General features: G+C 43.5%; 1 long non-coding RNA gene across 1 annotated transcript in view; it reads right to left on the bottom strand.

Annotated features, from left to right (window-relative positions):
• The window catches only part of LOC130304947 (uncharacterized), a 30,182-nt gene extending 29,109 nt beyond the window's left edge, over positions 1-1,073 (bottom strand). The window contains exon 1 of the long non-coding RNA XR_008854656.1: positions 589-1,073. This is a non-coding gene — a long non-coding RNA (uncharacterized LOC130304947). The remainder of the gene's footprint in view (positions 1-588) is intronic.
• Between the last annotated feature and the right edge of the window lie 21,497 nt (positions 1,074-22,570).

The raw sequence follows: 22,570 nt of genomic DNA on the forward strand, positions 1-22,570 counted from the left end.
CGCTGCTGGGGACCCCGGGGATCGCCGCTGCGGCACCCCGCCATCATTACTGCACAGAGCGAGTTCGCTCTTTGCGTAATGACGGGTGATACAGGGGCCGGAGCAGCGTGACGTCATGGCTCCGCCCCTCGTGATATCACGGCCCGTCCCCTTAATGCAAGTCTATGGCAGGGGGCTTGACGACCGCCACACCCCCTTCCCATAGACTTGTATTGACGGGGGCGGGCCGTGACGTCACGAGGGGCGGAGCCGTGACGTAACGATGCTCCGGCCCCTGTATTGCCCGTCATTACATGCAGAGCGATCTCGCTCTGCGCAGTAATGATAGCGGGGTGCTGCAGTGGCGATCCCTGGGGTCCCCAGCAGCAGGACCGCGGCGATCCGACATCTTATCCCCTATCCTTTGGATAGGGGATAAGATGTCTAGGGGCGGAGTACCCCTTTAAATATTTGGCGCTTTAATCTTCAATTAAGTACCATACTTATACCCTACATGGTGTCTTTGCCCACTAAAGGCTGATCCTTGGTCGCTGTTTCAGGCACAGTTTCAACCGTTTTTATGTATAAGTGTATTTGGTTAATACTAACATTACAGGTTACCACAATGGACGACAGTTCTGAACTCAGGTAAGTCTGTTTCCATATTCATGTTACACATTAGCCCTGACCACAAGTAATATCCAATACACAGCAGGCAGTGGCGGACAGGTGGAAGTTGTAGTAACCAGTGGTTAGGACAGCAGGCAGTGGTGGACTGGTCGGTGTAGTAACCAGTGGACAGGAGAGCAGACAGTGCTGGACTGGTGAGAGTTTTAGTAGCCAGTGAATAGCAGGCAGTGGTGGACTGCTGGCAGTTGTAGTAGCCAGTGGACAGCAGGTAGTGGTGTACTGGTGAGAGTTGTAATAGCTAGCAAACAGGACAGCAGGCATTGGTGGACTGGTGGGAGTTGTAGTAGCGAGCGGACAGCAGGGGTGATGGTAGTACTCTCTGGGCTCATGGTGTCTGTTAGAGAAAGGGCACAGCTTAGGTAAGCATTAACTTAAATGTTCAGGTGGTAGTTTATATCCCTTTGGTGATAAGTCATGTCAGAGAGGATGTAAAAACTTTGGGGGAGATTTATCAAAACCTGTGCAGAGGAAAAGTTGCCCAGTTGCCCATAGCAACCAATCACATCGCTTCTTTCATTTTTAACAAGTCCTCTGCAAAATGAAAGAAGCGATCTGATTGGTTGCTATGGGAAACTGGGAAACTTTTCCTTTGCACAGGTTTTGATAAATCTCCCTCTTTGTCATTATGTACTCCAACATGAAGATGCCACTGCTGCTCTTTCCTTTTGCAGGGACTCAGTGAGTAGCAGAGAATGGACCCACGTTCAGCATGTGTTTGGTGCTAGAAAGTCATGGCAAGCTGGCTGCGTAGCTTCTCCCTATAAAAATCCAGTTTATTTATTTTTATTTTAACCAAGGGTCTAAGAGTGTGGTTATCCAGTATTTATCTTATTCCTTCAAGCAGTTAATATGCCTGTCAGTGCAAAAGCAAGAAAACATACAGCTCCACATCAGTTTTTCTAAGGCCTAGCTTGTTCTGCCGCCATCCCATACTGCCAAGGTTGGTCATTATGGTCCTTGCTGTCATTATCATAATCATCACTGGCATCTTGGGTAAATTTCCTTCACCGACAAATTAAATCTCCAAATGCCCCTCCACAGCTCCCACTTTCTCATCTTCCTCATCCAACTTCTTTTTAACCTCTTAAGGATGCAGGACATACCTGTACACCCTGCGCCCGCTCCCTTGCAATGACACGGGCTCACAGCATCGCATCTATCAGCCACCAGGACCCGTGTCTAATGCCGGACATCACCGATCACTGCATCCCAAACAGCTGAGAGGACGGGGGAGGGTCCCTACCTGCCTCCTCGCCGTTCGATCGGTGATCTGCTGCTCCATGCCTGCTCATCAGGCTACAGCAGCAGAGCGCCGATAACACTGATCAATGCTATGCTATGGCATACCATTGAAGAGTGTATGCAACCAGAAGGTTGCATGTAATAGTTCCCTATGGGGACAAAAAAATGGTGTAAAAAAAGTTTTTTTTTAAAGTTCATAAATGTGATTTAACCCCTTCAATTATAAATGTTTGAATAACCTCACTTTTTTCCATAAAAAAATATGTAAACAAAAATAAACATAAGCATATGTGGTATCGCCACGTGTGTAAATGTCCGAACTATAAAAATATAATGTTAATTAAACCACACGGTCAATGGCATATATGTAACACAAATTCCAAAGTCCAAAATTGCGCATTTTTGATAATTTTGTATACCCTAAATAAATGTATAAAAAGCGATCAAAAAGTCCCATGAAAACAAAAATGGTACCGATAAAAACTACAGACCCGGGAGCAAAAAAATGAGCTCTGATATAGCCCTGTATACAAAAAAATAAAAAAAAGTATAGGGGTCAGAAGATGACAATTTTAACCCTTTCGGGACCAAGCCCATTTTGGCCTTAAGGACCAGAGCGTTTTTTGCTCATCTGACCACTGTCACTTTAAACATTAATAACTCTGGAATGCTTTTAGTTATCATTCTGATTCCGAGATTATTTTTTCGTGACATATTCTACTTTAACATAGTAGTACATTTTTGTGGTAACTTGCATCTTTTCTTGGTGAAAAATCCGTAAATTTGATGAAAAATTTTTAAAATTTAGCATTTTTCTAACTTTGAAGCTTTCTGCTTGTAAGGAAAATGGATATTACGAATAATTTTTTTTAAATTCACATATACAATATGTCTACTTTATGTTTGCATCATAAAATTGACAAGTGTTTACTTTTGGAAGACACCAGAGGGCTACAAAGTTCAGCAGCAATTTTCACATTTTTCACAAAATTTTCAAACTCGATATTTTTCAGGGACCAGTTCAGTTTTGAAGTGGATTTGAAGGGTCTTCATATTAGAAATACCCCATAAATGACCCCATTATAAAAACTACACCCCCTAAAGTATTCAAAATGACATTCAGTAATTGTTTTAACCCTTTAGGTGTTTCACAGGAATAGCAGCAAAGTGAAGGAGAAAATTCATAATCTTCATTTTTTACACTCACATGTTCTTGTAGACCCAATTTTTGAATTTTTGCAAGTGGTAAAAGGAGAAAATTTTTACTTGTATTTGTAGCCCAATTTCTCTCCAGTAAGCACATACCACATATGTCTATGTAAAGTGTTCGGCGGGCGCAGTAGAGGGCTCAGAAGTGAAGGAACGACAAGGGGATTTTGGAGAGTACGTTTTTCTGAAATGGTTTTTGGGGGGCATGTTGCATTTAGGAAGCCCCTATGGTGCCAGAGCAGCAAAAAAAAAAACACATGGCATACCATTTTGGAAACTAGACCCCTCGGGGAATGTAACATGGGATAAAGTGAGCCATAATACCCCACAGGTGTTTCATAACTTTTGCAAATGTAAAAAAAAAATAATAATTTTACCTAAAATGCTTGTTTTCCCAAAAATTTTACATTTTTTAAAAGGGTAATAGCAGAAAATACCCCTCAATATTTGAAGCCCAATTTCTCCTGATTCAGAAAACATCCCATATGGGGGCGAAAAGTACTCTGCTGGCGCACTACAGGTCTCAGAAGAGGATTAGTCACATTTGGCTTTTTGGAAGCAAATTTTGCTCTGGGGGCATGCCGCATTTAGGAAGCCCCTATGGTGCCAGGACAGCAAAAAAAAAAAAAACACATGGCATACCATTTTGGAAACTAGACCCCTCGGGGAATGTAACAAGGGGTTAAGTGAACCTTTATACCCCACAGGTGTTTCACGACTTTTCACATGTAAAATAAAAATAGTTTTTTTACCTAAAATGCTTGTTTTCCCCAAAATTTTACATTTTTAAAAAGGGTAAAAGCAGAAAATAGCCCCCAAAATTTGTAACACAATTTCTCCCGAGAACGGCGATACCCCATACCCCCTAAACTGTTGCCTTGAAATACGACAGGGCTCCAAAGTGAGAGCGCCATGCGCATTTGAGGCCTGAATTAGGGATTTGCATAGGGGTATTCTACGCCAGCGATTCCCAAACAGGGTGCCTCCAGCTGTTGCAAAACTCCCAGCATGCTTGGACAGTCAACGGCTGTCCGGCAATATTGGGAGTTGTTGTTTTGCAACAGTTGGAGGCTCCATTTTGGAAACAGGGGCGTACCGGACGCTTTTCATTTTTATTGGGGGTGCTTTTTACTTATTTTATTTTGTGTTAGTGTAGTGTAGTGTTTTTAGGGTACAGTCACACGGGCGGGGGATTACAGCGAGTTTCCCGCTCCGAGTTTGAGCTGCCACGCAAATTTTGCTGCATCGCAAACTTGCAGCCTGATACTCACTGTAAGCCCTGTACATTCACAGGGGGGGGGGGGGGGGGGAACCTCCAGCTGTTGCAAAACTACAACTCCCAGCATGCACGGTCTATCAGTGCATGCTGGTAGGTATAGTTTTGCAACAGCTGGAGGCACACGGGTTGGGAAACACTGAGTTAGGAAACAGACAATGTTTCCCAACCAGTGTGCCTCCAGTTGTTGCAAAACCACAACTCCCAGCATGCCCAGGCAGCTAAAGGGCATATTGGGAGTAGTGGTTACGCAACAGCTCGAGGAGAACAGTTTGGGGACCACTGTGTAGTGGTGTCCAAGCTGTAGCCCTCCAGATGTTGCAAAACTACAACTCCCAGTATGCCAAAACTGTCCAGGCATGCTTTGAGTTGTACTTCTGCAACATCTGAAGGGCCAGATGTTACAGAACTACAACTCCCAGCATGCCTGGACAGTAAGGGCATGCTGAAGATGTGTAGTTTTGCAACATCTGGAAGGGCACAGTGGTCTCCAAATTGTGGATCTCCAGATGTTGCAAAACTGCAACTCCCAGCATGCCCAGACGCCAAGGGCTGTCTGGGCATGCTGGGAGTTGTAGTATACAGAGTCCCACTACAGCAATGCATGTCGCTTTACGGCGACGTACATTGATGTAAAGGGCCCGACCGCGGCTGAAGAGGAACTCACCTGTCGTCGCTGCCGCTTTCATCGCCAGGGTCTTCAGGGACGAGGTAAGTACCGGGGCCGGTCCCCAGCACTCCCTCGTCCCCCGCTGCATCCTCTGGTCTTCCTCCCGTCCTCTCCGGACTTCCAGTGGCCGGGCAGGGCAGGAGGAAGTAACCGCCCCCCCCCCTCTGCGATTGGTCGGTTAACTAACCAACGGATCGCAGGGGATAGGAGGAGGGGGCAGGCTTACCACCTCGCTCCTATACTTTAGCATAGTCCTGGCTGTCTGTGACAGCCGGGATCATGCAAAATTACCGGGCGGTCGGGTCCCAAAGACCCGATCAGCCCGGTATCGCCGCAGATCACAGGGGCGATTTCCCTAGCGATTTGCGGCGATCGTCGACATGGGGGGCCTACATGGCCCCCCTCGGCGTTTGCCCTGGATGCCTGCTGAAGCATTTCAGCAGGCATCCGCTTCCGATCTCTGCCCGGGGCGCGGCAGAGACCGGAGAAACACCAGGACGTACTAGTACTTCCTGGGTCCTTAAAGCCCAGGGTGCCAGGACGTTCTAGTACGTCCTGGGTCCTTAAGGGGTTAAGGACTCGGAATGCAGGGCGTATCCATACGCCCTATGTCCTGAAGAGGTTAAACATACTGTAAGGGGCAGAGCTCCGGTGATTCATCCTGGCTGTGAGCGCTCTCCCTTTCCTGTCTCTGCCCATCCCGGGACTCGCAGTACGAGATGCGCCTGCACGCATGTCACTGGCATTGCTAGGGGCAAACGCTCCGGCCGTTCTGTCTGGCCCCATCTAGTCCCTCTGGCGGCTCCGGGACTTGCAATGCGGGATGCACCCGCATGCGAGCCCCGGGCGTCCCCTCACCCCTCTCTGCTCCCGGCTGTTCTTCTGTTCTGCTTCGCCGGCGCGCGCATCCCCTGCCCTTAGGGCATGCGCGCAATGGCATTGCTAAATTTAAAGGGCCAGTACACCCATAATTGGTTGATTGCTGGGCACCTATTAGGGTGCCGGATCTTTGTGCTTAGTGCCCTAGAGAAAGTGTTTCTGAGTTTGTGCCATATTAGTGTTTTTGACTTCCAGCTTGTGACCCGACTTTACTCCTTTGCCGCCTGCCTCCTGACCTTGTGCCTGTGACCCGACTATGCTTCTTTGCTGCCAGCCTTCTGACCCGTGCTATGTCCGACTATGCTTCTTCTCCGTGCCAAATTCATTTGGGCATCCTGTGTGGATGGATCATGCCAGGGGTAGCGACCTGGGTGCCGCCTGCCGCAGCAAGACCTTCCCACTTTGCTGCGGGCTCTGGTGAAAATCAGCGGCACCTTAGACTTGAACCTGGTGCGGCTCAGCCATTGTCCACACAGGTCAGCGGATCCACTTCCCAGCCGACTACGGTAAGACCATAACAGTAATATCCGGCCTTGGATTCAGCCCAAGTTCGTCTGCCAAGTGTTGCCGGCCTCTCTACAATTGCGGCTCGACAATCTGCACAAATTGAACAACAAGCGCAGCAGATGACCCAGCTTTCCTCACTGGTGCAGCAACTCCTAAATTCACTACAACCTCAACCACCTCCAGAACAACCCTCCACTGTTCATGCTCCTGTTGCTTCAGTTGGCTCCAAGATCCGTCTGTCTCTGCCTACCAAATATGATGGAGATCCGAAGTTGTGCAAGGGCTTTATAACCCAGTGCTCCATGCACCTAGAACTTCAAGCAGACCAGTTTCCTATAGAGTGCGCCAAAGTGGCATTTGTCATCAGCCTTCTTTATGGAAAAGCTTTGGCATGGGCTACCCCGCTGTGGGACCGCAATGACCCATTGTCCTCAGATCTCTGGACTTTCCTTACTGATTTCCGTAATGTATTTGAGGAACCAGCTCGGCATCTTCAGCAGAGACAGCCTTACTGAATCTCTCACAAGGAAATTCTTCGGTAGGGGAATAAGCAGTGCAATTCTTCATTTGGCCTCCGAACTGGCTTGGAACAATGAGACCTTGTTCGCCACATTTAAAAAGAGTCTTTCAAATAGGATCAAGGATGCCTTGGCGGCTCGAGATCTTCCATCCTCCCCGACTGATCTCACTAATCTTGCCACTGGAATTGACGTACGGTTCTCGGAGAGACAGGAGGAGCTGCGTCGTGAGAGAGAACCACTTTGGTCACAACGTTTTCCCCATCTTTCAATGCCCACTACAACTCTCTCCTACACCACCAGCAGAAGAGCCCATGCAGGTGGACCGCATTAGACTCTTGTTATGGCAGTCTATTTTATGATCCTCTACCAGAAAGCCAAATGGATTTAGTTAGACAAAGGCAAGATGGAGGGTTTTCTTTGAGAGGGTCTCCTAGGAATGTAAACAGGGGCCTTTTGTAACATTAGTCAGAGATCTCCTGTGGGCTGGATAAGGGGCGGAGAAAACAACATAAAAGGCTTTGCAAGGAGAATGAGGGTCTCTTTTCTCTTCTGGCCTAGCAACCATAACAAAAAAAAGGAGAGAAGTCCTCTGGATGTGCCTACAATATAACTTTTACTTCAATTATTTAAAATATTACATTTCAATAGGTGTATGATTCATGAAGTTGCCCGGTGGCAAATAAAGAAAAGAAGATAGATGTGCATATAACTGAGAAGTGGCTGAGCCCAGCCAGTCTTCTAGCAGCACAATCACTGATAAAATGCAATACAAATACCGCCAAAGCGTTTCTATCACCTGTCATCAGGGAGGCAAGCTATATATGCAGTTATCAAGTTATCAAGAAATATAATGCAACTAGAAAGGTACCATAGTGCATACAATAATGTTTAAAGTTATCACATTTGCAAAAGGTCCTAGAAAGGAAAAATCACTTCCAGGCATTTCAATAAGATATAGGCAGTGGATTCAAACATAACACATCATGCCCCATGTATATTTAGCTGATAGCCTGTAAGGAAAGAATGGCAAGTATCCACTGTCTGCGATCCACCTAGAAAAAAGGCAAGAACAATTCTATCATAATGATATCCTGTGGGGAGAAGGTTCAATAGAACTGCACAATGACAGCCTATAGTACTCACGGTTTCCGTGGATAAACAGTACGGCGTGAGACACCTGCAAACAGCAGGGAGCTGGGGATTACCGGCTCACTCGTGGGTTCCGACGAGGAGATGGCATCTGACATCATGTCCGCTTCTTGCCAAATATAAGCGCACTTAGCCATGCCCACCGAGAGACGCCATTGATGCGCATATGCCAGTGCAGAATGCGAAAAATGGCTAGAGCAATTTAGATACAATAATAAACTAGCAGGTAAGTCTAGCCTTTCAACAACACAAACAGGAGCTATAATAAACTGTGTAGTAGATACTTATTGATGGCAAATGAGGCGGATTAACCCCATAATTGCCATATAAGACATATGCTTATGTTATGAAAAATTATCTCTCACAATAGTTATGAGAAAATATAAAATATATAAAATTATTGAGCATATACAGATAGCCATAGTAAAAACATTTTTTTTGTACAGCAGGGACAGACCAATTTATAGCCACCATAATCAAAGGTTAAATGACCTAAATGGAACACAACATCACACCTTCCTTCAACTTCCTGTTTGGGCCTGATTCTGAGAAAAAGGACTGAAGCTACTCCCATGCCTGTCTTTGTTGCTCATACTTGCTGTGAAGGTTCCCCGAATCTAAGTATTGTCAGTGTTATATTCTTTGTGTGTTTTATATATAACTAGCTGCCCGGTTTTTCCTTACTAATCCTTGTTGGGGAGGAAAATAAACAAAGGAGGAAGCTTTCCCGACCTCCTATCCCGCCCTCCTATCTCGACCTCCTGTCCCGACCTCCTATTCCGTCCTCCTATCCCGTCCTCCTATCCCGACCTCCTATCCCGTCCTCCTATCCCGTCCTCCTAACCCGTTCTCCTATCCCGACCTCCTATCCCGTCCTCCTATCCCTTCCTCCTATCCCGTCCTCCTATCCCGACCTCCTATCCCGGCCTCCATTCCCGTCCTCCTATCCCGTCCTCCTATCCCTTCCTCCTATCCCGTCCTCCTATCTCGACCTCCTATCCAGACCTCCCATCCCGTCCTCATATCCCGACCTCCTATCCCGACCTCCTAACCCGTTCTCATATCCCGTCCTCATATCTTGACCTCCTATCCCGACCTCCTATCCCGACCCGTAATATGTGTACCAGGTATTGAAATAGCTCCAGCCGTGCGGAAATGATATGGGAACATACATTTCCCCTTGATTTGCATGGGACTTTAAACAAAAAACCCTACTCTCACAAATGGGGGTAGTTAAGGGTTAAATTAGCTATCCTACATTTTAAGTGGACATATAAGTAACATGTGACCAAGTATTATCGAAATATCTCCAGCCGTTTGGAAGTTATGCAGTTAACATTTTATTTCCCATTGACTTGTATGGGACTTTAAACATAAGCCCCGCCCCTGGCAAATGGGGGGTGAGTAAGGAGTTGTTGACATATAAGTAACATGTGTGCCAAGTTTCATGTTAATATCTTTAGCCGTTTGAAAGTTTTCGTGGAACACACACACACACACACACACACACACATACACACACACACACGTTGAGTTTGATATATATATAGATAGTTGTACAGATTAAGGAAAATAAAGCCAAATAGCCAACAGATAGTGTTTCTGCTATAATTGTTGAACATGTGTTACTTACACTGCAGATTTAAGTTTCTAGCTATTAGTATTGTCTTTTCTCTCTCTCTTAGTTAGAGTGTGTTTAGTTAGTTGTATATTAAATATCTTTATTTCTGCCAGTATTTGGGTGTGTAGTGTTGATTTGTGCATTGGATATTAGGATATAACTCTTCCAAAATTCCTAACAAATAGGTTGGTCTGTGGGGTGCTATGAATGCATTTGGTCTCCAGTAATACTGCTAAGTGAAGTGTCTAATGCACCTGGTCTGTGAATATATTGTATTCACTAGACCCCTTGGTGGCAGCCATCTTGTGTCTCAGCATTCATGACCGATGCATGGTCTGCAGATATTTAACCGATTGTATAACCTTTGGAGCCAAATCTAATTCAACCCCAAAGCCACGAACCACAACAACTCTCTTCTCAAGAAAGAACCCGACGAAGCAATTAAAACTTATGCCTTTATTGTGTCAGTCCTGAACATTTCCTTAAAGAGTGTACTCTTCAGCCACAGCATCCGGGAAACGCTCGCACCTAGGGCACGTAGGAGAGGCATCCCTGGGTGTGAACAGTACCTCTCCTCGTTTGATCATGCCTGTTCTAGTTCGCACTCCAGTGCAATTCCGCAATCATGCCTGTTCTAGTTCATACTCCATGAACTAGAACAACCTGGACTCTGGGTCCGCGGGAAACTTTATTGACACTACTCTGGCCCAAAAGCATCGGTTGCCTATGTCTCGGCTTGACAAGCCACTGTATATGTCTTCTGTTAATGGAGAGAACCTCAGGGGTATGGTCCTTTACCAAACAGAACTTCTTACTATGCAAGTGGGAGTGTTGCATAAGGAAAAGATACAGTTCTTTGTACTTCCACATTGTACTTCTGAACTTCTTCTTGGACTTCCTTGGCTTCTTGGGTCATTCTTCTCAATTTGATTGGAATTCTGGAGTTTCTCGTTTCTCGTTGGGGAACTACTGTGAAGGTCACTGTCTAGAGTCCTGTCTGCCTAAGACAATTTCATCACCACTCATTAAGTTGAGTATTCCTTCCCCTTATCATGACTTTGCTGATGTATTCTGTGAAAAACAAGCAGAGATTCTTCCACCACATCGACCTTACGATTGTCCCATTGATCTTCAACCAGGTACTACACCTCATCGGGGAAGATTTTATCCATTGTCTGTTCCTGAGACTCAAGCTATGGAAAAATATATTCAAGAAAATCTTCAGAAGGGTTTTATCTGGAAATCCACCTCTCCAGAACTCTTTGATCGTCTAAGTGGAGTCAGAATCCTCACTAAATCAGACCTCGGCAGAGCATACAATTCGCATTCGTGAGGGTGATGAATGGAAAACGGCTTTTAACACCCGTGATGGCCATTTTGAGTACCTAGTGATGCCTTTTGGTCTCCGCAATGCCCCAGCAGTCTTCCAAGAATTTGTTAATGACATCTTCCGGGATTTATTGTATTCCTGTGTGGTGGTCTATCTGGAGGATATTCCGGATGCCCCTTGGACTCAAATAGCAATGGATTTTATCACTGACCTTCCTCCTTCCAGTAACAATATCATAATCTGGTTGGTCGTTGATCGGTTTTCCAAGATGGCACATTTTATTCCCTTGCCTGGACTTCCTTTTGCTCCTCAGTTAGCCAAACATTTTCTCCAACAGATTTTTCGTCTACATGGTCTTTCTTCCCACATTGTCTCTGATCGTGGGGTCTCATGAAAACTTGTAAATAAAGTATATACAAAATACATGAGATACTGTATATGTTTGTGCAAAAATGGAGTCATTAAAGGAAATCTGTCACCAGTGTCACCTGCACTAACCTGCACTGACCATGAGCATTTACTCAAGAAGGGATATCATGGGCATAGCATCACTAATTCCACTGTTGTCCTTGCTCTCAAATCTTGTTGCCTCTTTGAAAGACCTGAGCATGCAACACGTGTTAAGCCTATCAGGCTGTAGTTTCGCAAGGGCCCCTGCACTACTAGGTGGGGCATTAAGGTATTGTGTGTGGGGGGCATGGGTATATAACGCCCCCTGTACTTACTGGCAGGGCGTACGTGACATTTTTGCGGATGTTTTGCCGGGAGCAGAGGCCCATGGTGGCTAGTTTCACTGTCCAGATATGCATTGAGACCCTCAATTTAGGAGAGTTTGATAATGTCATGTACATGTTCGCTGGCTCTGCCCACAGTGGTGGCAGGATCCGGGATCAAGCGAACACAGGTCATGATCTGGTAAGGCTGTAGGTAGGAGCTACGGTAGTTTATATCCCCAACGGGCTCAGCACTCAGATTTAGCATTAAGTCGGCTGGTTTATTGAATCTGCAGGGTTACTCACTGTTTGGCACTTTGCATTTTGCGTGCTGCTGGCGGCCTCTGACCTCTGTTGGGTCCCACCCGGGTCATGTGTGCGTCAGCCGGAAATGCTATTTTCTGGTTTGAATCACCCGGCACAAGCCTAAACAATACAGCAGAGTTTTCAGGTTGCCAGAACACTGTTCTTGTGGTCCTGGTTGTTAATACATCTTCCTCAGTATCTCCTTCTTATCACAGGATTCCAGCTGGCAGGCAGTTTCTGCTAGTTCCCGAGTAGGTATGGGTTAAAGGGGTACTCTGGTGGAAAACATTATTTTTTTAATCAACTGGTGCCAGAAATGTAAACAGATTTGTAAATTACTTCTATTTAAAAATCTTTACCCTTCCAGTACTTATTAGCAGCTGTATGCTACAGAAGAAATTCTTTATTTTTTTAATGAATTTTTTGTCTTGTTCACAGTGCTCTCTTCTGACAACTGATGCCCATATCAGGAACTGTCCAGAGCAGGAGAAAATCCCCAGAGCAAACCTATGCTGCTCTGGACAGTTCCTGACACGGACAGAGGTGTTCCGCCCATGGATCCCTCTGAGGTACCCCAGCGTGAAGTCTTGGATTTTCCCTCAGTTGTGGTTTATCAGTCTAAGCAGTTGGCCCATCAAGCGCAGCAACTAAGTCAATTGTCTGCCATGATGCAACAGCAACTAGCCATGCATCAGCAGCCTCAACCACCTGTTCCTGCAGCATCTTCTGGGTCCAAGCTACGTTTACCATTACCCACGAAGTTTGATGGAGATCCTAAGTATTGCAAAGACTTTGTGACACAGTGCTCCATGCATCCTGACCTCATGGTGGACCAGTTCCCGACGGAACAAGCTAAGGTGGCCTTTGTCGTCAGTCTTTTGTCCGGAAAAGCCCTGGCCTGGGCTACCCCTCTCTGGGATTGCGGTGACCTGGTGTCCTCTAACTTGATGGCTTTTCTTTCTGAATTTTGCAGTGTATTTAAGGAATCCACATGTGCCTCCTCTGCCGAAAGGCTCTAATGAACCTCTGCCAAGGGAATTCCACCGTTGGTGACTACGCGGTTCAGTTTTGCACACTCGCCTTTGAACTGGCATGGAACGATGAGGCCTTGTGTGCTACATTTAAAAAAGGACTGTCTAGCAGAATATAAGATGCACAAGATCCTCCATCTTCCCTGTGTGAACTAATCCATCTAGCCACACGTATTGATATACGTTTTGCCTGTAGAGGAGGACGTTGGAACATGGGTGCCAAGTGAAGAAATCACTGTGTTTGGGCAGAAGACTCTACCACCAAATTGTCCTTACGATTGTCCCATTGATTTACATCCTGGAACCATACCTCCTCATGGAAGAATTTATCCGTTATTAGTTCCTGAGATGCAATCCCTGGCAAAATATATCCAGGAGAATCTCCAAAAGGGATTTATCCCAAAGTCCGCCTCGGAGTTGCCCAGGCCAAAGCCCTTTGCTCGTTCCGTAGGGAACTGTTCCACCATGAGTACAATGTGCATGGAGCACTGCATCACGAAACCACGACAGGACTTGGAATCCCCCTCATATTTCTCAGGAAGAGACAAGCAGAGTTTCGTTCTGGAGGAGACTGCAGCAGGGGGAAGCATCACTGGAACAGGAGGAGGCTGTGGTTGTGGCGGTTGCTGCTGAGCAGTTTGCAACTGCTGCATCATGGCGGATAACTGGCTCAGCTGCTGTGCCTGCTGAGCCAACTGCTGTGACTGGAGTGCCACGATAGAAGCGAGATCCGGATTATCTGGCAGAGGAACCCCAGTGGGATCCAGGATCTTGCTGTTACAAAGCTGTATGTGGATCCTCTAACCTGTGTGGCTGATGACTCGGACCGTATTGGGGAGCGGAGCAAAGGTGCAAAGTCAAATAACTTAGCTGGAAGGTCTGGATACATGGTAAGGCAAACAGGCAATATGGAACACTTCATCTCAGGCTAGGGGCATTGAAGATCCATCAGGAAAGTGTGGGAGGTGCAGGGACTTTATAATGTAGTGTCAGGTGCAACAACTAATTATGGGCACAATTGCCCTTTAAATACCAGAGCTTCGGCGAGCGTGCCCTAGGAGACAGGGATGCGCATGCCGGAGCTGAGACACAGAGGCGGCAGCGGAGCGTGGTGAGTGACGGGCTGGGATTCGCATGCAGGTGTGTCCCGCGATGCAAATCCCAGCCCCTCCGGCAGATGGGGACACAGGGACACTGTGCTCACAGCCGGAGCTTGCAGCCGGAGCGCAGTGTGTAACAAGACGCTCATGGCATTTACACCCTGTTCCAAATTGTTATCCAAATTATATTTTTCTCATTTACCTAAATAATTGATGTAAATAACAGTCAGCATAATTTTCATGTTATCAACTATTAAGAGTACAATTCAAATTTTATTGAACAATCCTCCTAATGAGAATAGTATTTTTTTAAACATAAAAAACATGCAATGCACTGTTTCAAATTATTATGCACAGTGGCCATGATTTACTAAGAGTGAAGTGATTATTCTGGAGTGATTTCAATATCACTCATCTTTTTTTTCTGGCTTATTTACTATTCTTCCGCACATGTCGGTTATTTTTCTTTCGCAAGTTTTTTTATGTCGCACTAGTCAATTGTATCGCACAAACTCCGAGCTAAAGAAATTAGTTGTGTGAGTCAAAATGGTTTAGACTTTGTTTAAAAATATTTCCTTGAATCAAAAGTATTGTGTTATAATTTTTCAAACATTACAACAATTATCCTTGTTTATCAGCTTGAGTGTTACATTGATTTAAACCTAATATTGCAAATGTGTTAAAAAGAAAAAAAATATATAAACATTAACTGTCACAAAGCATTCCATATTTTATTCATAAAAGTGTTTAACTGTACAAAATGTTTTCAAGTTATAAAACAAGTTACTTTCACAAAAAACACTATGGCAAACAGTCCTTTGTTAGAAATCACTCAATTTTTGGAATTTCACTCGGCCTCTTGGCTGTCGGTTATTGTGTGAGGCAAACTCACACTTTTTGTGGAGTAATTTTGGAAGTACTCAGTATTTTTTTTTTCTGTCAGTAAAACGACCATTTTTGCATACAACACGCCCATTTCAGAGTGGAAAAAAAACACTGAGTGTTTTCTAAAGTGTCGGTTGTGCAAATAAAATTTGGTCGCATAAATAGTCGCACAGACGTTGCAACTAAAATTTAGGTGCAATAACCGAGAAAAAGAGTCGGTTGAACTTTAGTAAATGAGGACCAGTAAGTTTCAAAACAATTTATATGTTGTAAAGAACTGAAAATTGTAATTTGTTGTGTTTGCAGCATATTGACTTAAAAGGTATTTCAATCAAAATGTTAACATTTTAACTTTTTAAACATTTTAACAGGAACTAGGAACTCGAGACACCACTCCTACAAAAGAAAGAAGGATCAGACAAATGGCCCACCTAGCCGCAGACGTAATGATAGAGCTAATACCACTGATGCTCAACGCCAAAACTTCAAGGTAATTAACCTTTCAGATCGGGTTTTAACACCTGCCCAGTTAGATGTTTTAAACCTAGGTCTCACCTTTGTTCCCACTTCTAGAATTAATCAGTTTGATACCATTAAAGATCTACATCTCTTCGCACGAAAGTTAGTATTCAAGAAGATCTTTCATAATCAATCCTCTGCAACAATTTGTTCAACAAGAGATGAATATATTGCACTCCAAGCCCTCGAAGAATTGGCAGATGAACAACAAGATACACCTCCTGAATGGTTTCCCAAAACTCTCACACCAAAATCACGTAAGTGTCCCCCTCTTTCACTCGTTTCCAATATTGATCTGTTTGTTCAGTTGGTATCAAAAGAAATTGAAGGCATTAACACCGAGCACACTCGTCAGAATTGTACCACAAACCAACGTAAAGCGATCAATGAGTTACAAAAAATGAAGGATGTCGTCATCAAACCATCAGATAAAGGTGGGAATGTGGTCATTTGGCCCACCCACCTTTATGAAAAAGAAGCCCTGAGACAACTGCGAGATACTGCCTGTTATAAGAAATTAACATTTAATCCAACTATAAAATTTCAGGCTGAACTAAAAGAGATCCTTTTACGCGCTGTCTCCAGAGGAACCATCACACATCAACAGATGGGACAACTTACGATTGAATATCCCACAGTGGCAACATTATACCTCCTGCCCAAGGTGTATAAACATCCGACGTCTCCACCCGGCCGACCAATCGTATCAGGTAGGAATAATTTTTGTGAGCCTATTTGTAAACTTATAGACTCTGTCCTACGAGATATGGTCGAAACATTACCATCATATCTAAAGGACAACACTGATGTCCTCCGCAGGATGCAGGACATACATCTTGAGGATGACATGTTAATTGTTACATGCGACGTTGAATCGCTTTATACATCCATTCGACATACGGATGGGATCAATGCAGTAAAACTCTTCTTTAGGATGTCTGATACAGAAGTTGGAGTTGGTGAGTTCATTGTTGAATTATTACAGTTCGCCTTGACCCACAATTTCTTACTGTTTAAACACTCCTTTTACTTGCAAACGCAGGGCACAGCAATGGGGGCGGCTTGTGCGCCCTCTTATGCTAATCTGTTTCTAGGCGCTTGGGAACGTTCCATCTTCCAGACTGACACTCACCTTTCTGTTGACAGGGTCCAATACTGGGCAAGATTTATAGATGACATCATCTTCATATGGAAAGGCACGGTGGAAGAACTGCATCTATTTATGGAAAACCTTAATAGAAATGATCAGAACATCAAACTTACTTTCAAGTACGGACGGACAAACATGGATTTCCTAGATGTCACATTCAAGGTAGATGCTAGTGGGGTCATACAGTCGGATCTATACAGGAAAAGTACGGCTACTAACTCACTTCTTCATGCCAATTCTTCCCATCCTAGGAAACTCATTCAGAGTATCCCTATTGGTCAATTCCTACGCATACGTCGCATTTGTTCGACTGATGAGTCGTTTGAGACAAGAGCAAGAGAATTAAGTCAAAGATTCCGTGACCGTGGCTATGAAGAACATGCTATCCGGAGAGCCTATTTCAGAGCCAAAGCTGCCAATCGGAACACGCTACTCCAAACTCGACCTAAGAACAACAAGGATGATCAGGTGAGGTTCATCACCACATTCCATACACAATCTAACGAAGTGAGAAAGGCATTGGGTAAATACTGGGATATACTGACGGTAGACCCTATCCTCAAATTGTATATCCAGAAGTATCCATCTGTCACATATAGAAGATCTACGAATCTTCGAGGTAATCTGGTACATAGCCACTATACAGGACCCTCTATGACAGTGATACCTGACAACAAGGGCCCACGTTGGGGCTGTAAATCATGTGGCAAATGTGTGGCATGTAAGAATATGGCTGATGATACCCATTTCCTTGACTCTAGTGGCGAACAGAACTTCAGGATTACACACAATATCACATGTAACACTGTCGGAGTTATCTACCACGCAACATGTCCCTGTGGACTTATATACGTTGGCCTGACCACGAGAGAGTTCCAAAGATGTATTAGGGAACATGTTCTTGGCATTGCAGCCGCTAGTAATCAAGAGGATCTATCGAGTCTTACCGTCATTCCCAGACATTTCAAGACACACCATAACAGTGATCCCACAGGATTCAGGTTCAGAGGAATAGATAGGATCTTCATCAGTCCCAGAGGAGGTGAGTGGAGAAAATTGTTGGCACAACGGGAAATCAGATGGATTGTGAAACTCAAAACCATGCAACCTGCCGGACTCAATGACTATATCAGTTATGCCCCCTTCATATAACCATCACACGTGTATTCTGTATTTTTGGTCTGCTCCCAGTTGTTTATTTCTGGTTTTATTGGGTTTTTAATGATCTTATTTTAATTTTTCCTTCTTTCTCTTTTTGTCTCTCATTCCCTTTATTTCTAGAGTTCCTTGCTGGATGGGCACCATTTCCCACTGGACTATTCATTGTATAATGCACCTCATATCTTCTTGTCGCCAATGTGTTTATTAATTAGCAACCGAGCCATGTATTATTTGCGCCTAGGCGGCATTCACCTTTTGCATTTGCACTTTTTTGTATGTGTTTAGATGCATTTATTCTCTTTGCACACCTCTATAGATTTTAATATTATTTTTTTATATATATTTTTTTATTTAATTTTTTTTATATATATATGTGTGTGTATATATATATTACTTCACCTTTAATGTTCCTTCATAGAATAATTTATTTACACCAAAAAATTTTATATATATTTCTATACATATTTTTTAAATATATTTATATATACCAATAATGAAATGTTTACTCAATATCCATTATTGATGTGGTTTAACACCACAGTTTATTATTTGTCCACTATGCTGTGTTATGTTATATTCACATTAACATATGGCACTTATCTCACCATCACATAGTCACACATAGTCTAGACAACACTCACATTATCCCCACACTACGTTCACTTTCCTCATTTTTCTCCTATAGGCTCACATTTGATTGACATACACGCTATCCAATCACATTCATTCATTGGCTACACATATTATAATTAATTTGCTTTACACAGTAATCACTTCAGGTAGGTATTTACTCTTTAATATTTTTCATGTCACACTTGTTGTTCACTGTTTTTTCACTTGCACTGCATGTTCCACTCCAGCACTATTTGCACTCTTCACCTTGTCTAAGTTCGGCCTGAACACACATGCGCATGCGCCTTCCGCTATGTCTTGCTTCCATCCTCCCGGCACTCACCATTGACACATAGGACTTTGTTTACCACCGCGTCATCACACGGGCGTGTCTCCGGTCATGTGACCGATTCGATCACATGGCTGCAGTCACTTCCGGGATCGCGCGACATCATTATGGCGCTAGTCCTCCATTTCTTTGAACTAGGTACGGCCTTGCATATTACCACTTCCTCTAGGCGGTAGATAATGATTGGTGCATTTCTTTGTCTTTCATGGTTACTAGTTAGGGATAGGTCAGTCCACCATATAAATAGAACACCTGTATCCAGGAATAGCCATGCCCCCTGACGAAGCGCATTGGCGTGAAACGTGCGTTGGGGTAGGTGAGGTAACTACATGGCTCGGTTGTGGTAATATACATCTGTGATTCTTTCTGACCGCTGTTGCATTTGTACTCAATTATTTAACTTCATTGCATAGTCTGCATCTCTTCATGTGAGTCCCTTGTCTATGCAACGTTTGTCAGTGTTCTTTTCATTCAAATACCCCTTACCTTGAGCCTGTATGTTTCTGCCTTTTCTTCCAGCTGTGTACACTGTGCTTTTTAATTGCTATGATGCATTTTTTTATTCTAAATAAATAAACTTTTGTAATGTTTCATACATCTTTGTCGCTGATGCTTTTGTTGTTGGTGTTAAACATTTTAACAGGTCACATTACATTTTAACAAGTCTTGCATCCATTGAACTTGTGAGTTTTTGGACAGTTTCTGCTTGAATTTGTTTGTAAGATGTCAGAATAGCCTCCCAGAGCTGCTGTTTAGATGTAAACTGCCTCCCTTTCTCTCCTTTTATCCCCATAACAGCCATTGATGCAGAGGTATTCTTTGCAGCATAAGATGGTGCATTGTCTGTCATGCATGAACATGATTTTATTATGAAAAGCATAGTTCTTCCTTCTGTCCTTCGGGGACCCTAAAGGGGCCGACCAGCTCTCTTCCCATGATTCCGTCCCAAAACATGACTCCACCACCACCGCCTTGCTGACGTCGCAGCCTTCTTGGAACATCCACCAACCATCCACTACTCTATCCAACTGGACCATCCAGGGTTGCACGGCACTCATCAGTGAACAGGACTGTTTGAAAATTAGTCTTCATGTATTTTTCAGCCCAATGCAGCCGTTTCTGCTTGTGAACATTGGTTAGTGGTGGCCGAATAGAAGGTTTATGCACAGATGCAAGACTCTGGTGGACTCTACACCTTGATGTCCGTGGGACTCCAGAGGCACCAGAAGCTTCAAATATTTCTTTGCTGCTATGTAATGGTATTTTAGCAGCTGCTCTCTTGATCTGACGCATAGATCTGGCAGAAATCTTCCTCAATGTGCCTTTATCTGCACAAACCCGTCTGTGCTGAATCAGCCACAAATCTCTTAATAGTGCGATGATCACGCTTACATTTTCATGAAATAACTAATGTTTTCATACCTCGTCCAAGGCATTGAACTTTTTCACTCTTTCCGGCAGCAGAGAGATCCTTTTTCTTCCCCATATTGCTTGAAAATGGTGCTTTGCTTAATAATGTGGAACAACCACCTTTAGTAGTTTTTCCTTAAATTGGGCTCACCTGACATTCTAATTATCACAGGTGTCTGAGATTGTTTTCAGGGATCAATAGAGCCCTGAGACACAATGCCATCCATGAGTTAAACTGCGACACCAAAATATAATTTGCATAATCATTTGGAACAGGGTGTATACTGTTCAAACGCTCGTGACATTTATACAATTCATTCGCTCATGGTATTTATACTATTGATACACTCATGGTATTTATACTATTCATACACTCATGGTATTTATACTATTCATACAGTCATAAGGGGAGATTTATCATTATTTGTCTATTGTAGACACAGTTCTACCCCTTTACACTGCTTGTCTAGTTTACACTCTTGCTCAGAATTTACTTGTGCAAATAGAGAAATGCTTCCCCTTGCTCTACCTTACACTCCTTCTCTAGCTCACAGGATAAGTGGACGTAGGGATTTTGTTCTATTGCTTTGAGGCCTGGATTCTATTGAGTTTTTTTTCCATCATAAAAAAACACCAGAAAAACTGTCCCAGCTTTTTCCTGCATTTTGTCAGTTTTTCTTGCTTTTTTTTGCTGGTGTGTGGAAACAAAAAAATGTGCTAAACTTTTTGTTTAGTTTTTTCTTCAAAATTTACATACGTGAATGCGGAGGACTATGTCAGATTTTGTGGATTGCGACGATGACCAGAGTTTTTTTTTAAATGTCAATAAAAGGGTTATCGAGGGCTGTGGGGTAGTGTTTTTTTTTAAATTAAAAACTTTTTTTTTAATGTGTTGTGTTTTTTTAATTTTAATTATAAAAAACAAGACACATTGAAATGTTTTTTTATTTAAAAAAAACACTCCCCCACAGCCCTCGTTAACCATTTTATTGAAATTAAAAAACCGCTGGTCATCGTCGCAGTCCACTGAATCTGACGTAGTCCTCCGCATTCACATATCTGAAATGAGAAGAAAAGAAAAACGAGAAATATGGGTTCGTAAATTTTTTTTGCTCTCCCCTGGGAAGAGCGCACATAATGCAGCGTGTTCCTAAACAGGGAGCCTCCAATTGTTGCTAAACTACAACTCTCATCATGGGGGGCTGTAGTTAAGCAACAGCTGGAGTCTCCCTGTTTGGGAACACACTGCCAGAAAGGCTCTGTTCCCATTATGCAAAATGCACAATGTGAACAGAGATCTGTCCCTCTACCCTTGGACTACTACTCCTATCATAGGACAGAGCCTGTTCCATGATGGGAGTAGTTGTAGTACTGCAGCGCTGCTGAGGGATGGCACTTGCACATCCCCCGGCTGCGGGACTTTTAGGACTACTACTCCTTCAAGATGCAAACATATGATGATGCAAACATAAAGTAGACATAAAGTAGACATATTGAATATGTGAATCATTGTATATATTTATTTCAATATATAATTTATTTGGGATGTCCATTTTCCTTATAAGCAGAGAGTTTCAAATGTAAAAAAAATGCAACATTTTCACATTTTTCCTAAAATTTTTGAATTTTTCTCCAAGAAATGATGCAAGTATCGACAACATTTTATCACTAACATAAAGTAGAATATGTCACAAAAAAACTATCTCGGAATCAGAATGAAAGGTTTAATCATCCCAGAGTTATTAATGCTTAAAGTGACAGTGATCAGATGTGCAAAAAATGTCTGGGTCCTTAAGGTGAAAATGAGCTGGGGATTAAATTGAAGATTTTAGATACATTAATTTTTTTAAAGTTTAATCTAAGGTGCCAACAGCATAAGGACACCATATGGTAGCACAATGACACAGCCTGGAGGTGGCAGCAGCATGAGGAGGGCCTCACAATTCCAAAGATTAAAAAATACATGTTCACATTTTAATTGAAGATTTTTGAAAGCTAGTGCTACCATAAAATGTTTTAGGTAATGTCCCAGCAGTATGATGAGACCATAGAGACTCACAATCCCTAAGATTAAAAGATACATTTTCAAATTTTAATTGAAGATTATTGGTAGCTAGTGCTACCATAAAACATTTTTGGTAATGTCCCAGCAGCATGATGAGACCATATAGTGGCTTAATGACACAGTGTGGAGGTGGTGGCAGCATGAGGAGACCATATAGTGCCTGAATGACACAGCATGGAGTTGGCGGCAGCATATA

This window comes from Hyla sarda, chromosome 1 (assembly GCF_029499605.1).
Source record: "Hyla sarda isolate aHylSar1 chromosome 1, aHylSar1.hap1, whole genome shotgun sequence".
In the NCBI taxonomy this organism is placed as follows: domain Eukaryota; kingdom Metazoa; phylum Chordata; class Amphibia; order Anura; family Hylidae; genus Hyla; species Hyla sarda.